We start from the raw sequence: 4992 nt of genomic DNA on the forward strand, positions 1-4992 counted from the left end.
GAATATGAATTTAAAAATACGAATATGAATACATAAAGTTACGCATACATCTTTTTGATAGTGTTCTTACTCCATACAGGATCCGCTAATGGGACCCGCGAAACGCAGAGCGAGCCCCCGCAGAGAAGGCTCTGCTCTGTGAAGAACCGAGCATTAAAAAACATCGCTTTAAATTTCAAATGAGCAGAATATCTCATCATCATGCCCCGCTCGTTATTCCCGACAGGCTGACGATGCAAAGTAACAACAGCATCGCTGGCTCGCCATGAGCGAGGTCAGACCGTGCACGGCGGAAGCAGGGAGCCACAGACTCTTCCCGGGCCTTCATCTGCACAGCACGCTGAGGGAGAGACAGCATGGCAGTACGGAGAGGGTGCTGTGCGCTATAGCACTAGGATATGTTAATAATAATAATAATAATACACAAGCACGTCTGGAAATGTAACCGTAGGGAGAGAGAGGGATGCACCGACACCACCCTTACCCATCAGGCGTAAGGACGCGGAGACATCGGCGCGCACACACAGCTCATGCACGCGTCCGGGAGGACCTGCGCTACGCCCAGCCATTTAAACACAAATGTTAGCAAGCAATACGCTCACCTCAGTGCATCATCCCCAGGACCGTGTCTTCTGTGGGGGTGCGCCACACCCACATCCGTCCTCAGAAGACGCAGATGTATTAACTACAACGTACCGGTCACCGGGCTTCCTTTGTCACACTGTTTCGGGGCCTCCGCTGACACCAAGTCAAAAGATCCTGATGTTGTTCATCGCTCGGTGCGCCTGGACCAGCCCCCTGCCACGCCTGTCCACAGCCCGACACCCGAGGGCTCCCGCTCGTGCACCTACAGTGGGGATCAATCTATGCACTGCCTTAGTTATTCTTTTTATGAAACCATACATACAACGCAGAGCCCTGCTGGGAGTCTAATGCTGGCTCCTAAACGTTGGTTAGTGGGCTGCAGGCCCAGCTGGAGTCAGACAAATCTACCCATCAGACAGGCGCCCCCTTCTGTTCTGATGGAGAACTACACGTATACATGGACTGTTAATACTCAATCATTCTACATTCTTCTACATTTTAGTTACTTACTAGTTACATTGAAAATTAAGATTTCCCATAAAAACACAGTAAGATAGATATGCCATGAGACTATCAAACGCTACAATAAAAATGTGCTCCACCTTTAACAGATTATTCCCTTAAAATGTTTAAATGTATATTTATCACTAATGAATTCAATTATTTAAAGCATAATGGTTATAAGATACTCCATAAAGAGTACTTTTGAGAAATTACAAAAAGCCATTTTTAGAGTGGGACAGAATGATTTCTAGATTTATATGGTTAGGAAAAAAGCTGAGGATCCCATTTAAAACATTACAGCTCTCCAAAGAAAACGGGGCTATGGCTGTAACACATCTTAGAAATTATTTCTACTCTGCACAAATGAAACCCCTGATGAACCTATGTAATACAAATTACCATGCCAGGTGGAAGGGCATGGAAGTACTCCTTATGTCAGAATTACCTGTACAGGCAATACTGGGAAATAAAAACGTAGACAGGACTCTACACAAGATTGATAGCCCTTGGACAAAATCACAATACAAAATATGGTCGGAGGCTAAACATGAATATAAACTACACGGTAATCTGAAGATACTAAAATGGTGTGCCTACGACTCGGATTTCAAACCCAATCAAACAGATGCTGGATTCCAGAACTGGGTGTCTAAGGTATAACAACACATTGTCGTTAACAGATAAAGGTAAAGAGAAAGATTTGCAAACATTTCAAACCAGTCATAATTTGAAGAAACAGGACTTTTACAGATATGTACAGATACGTCATTTTCTTAACCAAGAAGTTAGGAGGTCCATGGATGTGCGAGAATCAGGGCCTTATGAAATATTGAAAGTAACATGAAAATAACTGAAGAGTGGAAAGATTACTGCATATCACAGTGGAAATGCAAAAACTCACATTCATGGAGGAAATTTGGTTGGAAATGTTTGATCAGGTTTTTAGTACCCCGAAACAAAAGATTTCTGGTACTGGGGAGGAGACTAAGTGTTGGAGACAATGCGGACGTGATGATGCCAACCATTGGCATATATTCTGGGAATGTCCAGTAATAAAACAATATCGGTTAGAGATACATAAAGATATTGAAAATATTTTTAACACTAAAGTATCCTTCAAGTTTACCAGCTTAATGCTGAGTAACACAGACTTTTACCTGATAAAGAAAAATATCTCTTCAGAATTCTAATCGTTGCTTGTAAGCAAACTGTCACTAGACACTGGCTCCTTCCTGATGCCCCTACTCTGGGAGAGGGAGAGATTGTGTTCATGAAATCTGCCAGATGGAAAGACTGACATTGTCACTCCGCTTGCAGATGAATAGATTTATAATCTTATTGTCGAAACGGTATCCTATGTTAATCAAACACAACACGCAGGAATGTTGTCCTGAATGTTATGAATGAAGATAGTGGTTACTAAGGGCTGATCTACTCTACTGTAATTTATGTACCATTTATTGACAAAATATTTGTATTGTCCTTTTGTTTCTATATGTATTAGAGCGATGTCTTATAGTAATGCACCCCTTGTTTTGTGTTCTAAGGTGTTCTTATTATATTTACAAAAAGGGGAACATTGGGAATGGAGAACTTTAATCTAGATTGTAGACTGGAACTGTGATGTAAATTTGTATTGTTCCCAATGTTTCAAAAATAAAGGAGTACTTTTGATACTTTTGTTAATTTGTAAAATGATAGGTTATTCTTTCAGCAGGTAACCATTCTCTGGGTTACAAGGCTAATATTATCACCAAAGTCCAGAGTTGTTAGGTTTCTGGGTTATTTTCAAAGACTAACCCACGGTGTAGGACCCTGGATTATAGGATTCTCTCTCTCTCTCTCTCTCTCTCTATAAATAATGTATTTTGGTTGGATGGGTGTATTTAATGTAGTAATACAGCATTATCATGCCAACGTAGTTTATAATATGACCATGTTTTGTACATTATAATAAAACTGGATCCCCACTAGTAGGAGAAATAAAGTGACACCACACCTAAACAAAGATTAACTAAAATATAATTCATATATTACATCATTGTCCCTTTGACATACACATCAGGCTAAGAGGAACAAGAAACACCTCCTTCCCTCTCTACCCCCTTAGAAGAACAGGATAGGGACTGGGTTATTTGAGTTCATATTTAACCAGAAGCTGGGTTATATTAACTACAATGTTGGGTTATTTTAACCAAATATTTGGGTCAAAAAGAATAACCCAATGTTCCCAGAAAATGAGTTGGTCCCTTTCTAACCCAGGAGTTAGGTCTAAATAAAAATAACCCATTATGGGTTATTTTTATTAATTTGTTTCTGTGGTATTGCTACTTTTACTTCATTGGTAAAAACCTTTATTACCTAATTACTTCTCCCACCACTGCAAATTTAAAAGTGTTAATACAAATCTGGACATAATAGATTAATAAAAACACAAGTTACTATGGGTCATTCCAAAAGGTATCATGCATTTTGTTATTTGCAGTTGTATTTTTGAAATGAGATTAGTACATGTAGTGGGAAAAATGAAACTTAAAATTAAAGCTTATAACATGAGATAGCTTCATAAACAACATCCAATTATATGGACAAACTAACTTTTTGACAGTGAGAGATAACACAAAAGTTGTTCTCCTGGTACAAATTTCTTCCATCAAAAGCAATAATTCATTAAGGCTTATAATATTAATCACATATTTATAACAGTAATCTTAGTACCATGAAATTGAATGAGAAGGTATCTAGACAAAACAACACCTTTTCAGACAGAATAAAAAAAATTAAAAAAGTTTTCTTTTCCATTTTATTAAAGGGCCGCCAAGGATACAGTTTGTTAAATGGAAATAAAACACGTTCATATTTACTCAAATGAAATGTAAATTTCAAAAGTTAAATTAAACAAGAAATAAAATAGCATTTTCTTCAAGAATTTCCTTTCTTCAACAGGCCCCTAAAAATAAAACAAAAATTACCTCCTCTACAACAGCAGTTCCTTTACCACAATTACTACATCTAGTGACCTGTTGATAGAAAGAACTTATCTTAAGGTTGTTTTCTCCTCCCCCAAACATAGTAAACCATGTGAGGAGTTTTTAGTACACCATGACGTCCCTTCTTCTACAGGCTACATGTGCAGCCGAGCACACCTAACTGACCGTTCTACCAGAAGAGGGCCCCGTACCAACGCATATCAAACCGGTGGAACCGTTACTCGGTCTTTCCACTGTGCTCCAGTGCTGTCACATATAGAGCATTAAAACATTCCAAACATCTGTGGGCCTGTAAGCAGTGGCAGCAGGAAGATACCTGGATCTAAGCATGCGTTCCATTTCCCTCGGAAGTCTGGAGCCAGAGCTGGGAAACAGTGGGGGTAGCCATTGTTAGCATTACCAGCAGATAACACCACGATACGCTGGATTTGGGGCTTACAATCAGCATTACATGATGTAGACAGAGGATGGACAGTACTGTTTGAACAACTGGTTTAATGAGACACAAATAAGACACAAGTGCTAATAACAACGGCACATTACTACAGCTTTGGCTATTGTTGATGATTGAGTGGACATGTTGGATTTTGTGGTCGGCTTTGTTTAGGGTACTGTCAGGTTCTCCGACTTTCCGAGTCACAAATCCGTCTCCAGGGGGTGTACCATTTGAAATTTCCAACTTGGAACTCAAAATCTCCAACTTCCAAGTACAAATGGAATGCACCAAAACACTATACAATAAAAAAAATACAATTCAACATTTATTCTGGTTGTAAAACTGAAATAAGTAGCCCACTAAAAGGACACAATGTTAAAGATCCCATGACATATATACCCTTAGTGGTCCCTAATACTGTGTCTGAAGTCTCTTTTATATAGACCTTAGTGGTCCCCTAATACTGTATCTGAAGTC

General features: G+C 39.1%; 2 protein-coding genes across 9 annotated transcripts in view; both read right to left on the minus strand.

Annotated features, from left to right (window-relative positions):
• The window catches only part of add2 (adducin 2 (beta)), a 20448-nt gene extending 19469 nt beyond the window's left edge, over window positions 1-979 (minus strand). For 4 of the 6 annotated variants that reach the window (XM_034872280.1, XM_034872278.1, XM_034872279.1 and 1 more), the window contains exon 1: window positions 603-979. The gene's annotated coding sequence lies outside the window, so the exon portion shown is untranslated. The remainder of the gene's footprint in view (window positions 1-602) is intronic. The other 2 variants (XM_034872281.1, XM_034872282.1) reach the window with 2 other exon arrangements.
• Window positions 980-3866: 2887 nt separating this feature from the next.
• The window catches only part of figla (folliculogenesis specific bHLH transcription factor), a 7498-nt gene continuing 6372 nt past the window's right edge, over window positions 3867-4992 (minus strand). For 2 of the 3 annotated variants that reach the window (XM_034872818.1, XM_034872816.1), the window contains one exon: window positions 3867-4039. The gene's annotated coding sequence lies outside the window, so the exon portion shown is untranslated. Of the gene's footprint in view, window positions 4040-4477; window positions 4811-4992 lie in introns of those variants that run through there. The other variant, XM_034872817.1, reaches the window with a different exon arrangement.

The sequence above is a fragment of the Etheostoma cragini genome, chromosome 5 (assembly GCF_013103735.1).
Source record: "Etheostoma cragini isolate CJK2018 chromosome 5, CSU_Ecrag_1.0, whole genome shotgun sequence".
Lineage (NCBI taxonomy): Eukaryota > Metazoa > Chordata > Actinopteri > Perciformes > Percidae > Etheostoma > Etheostoma cragini.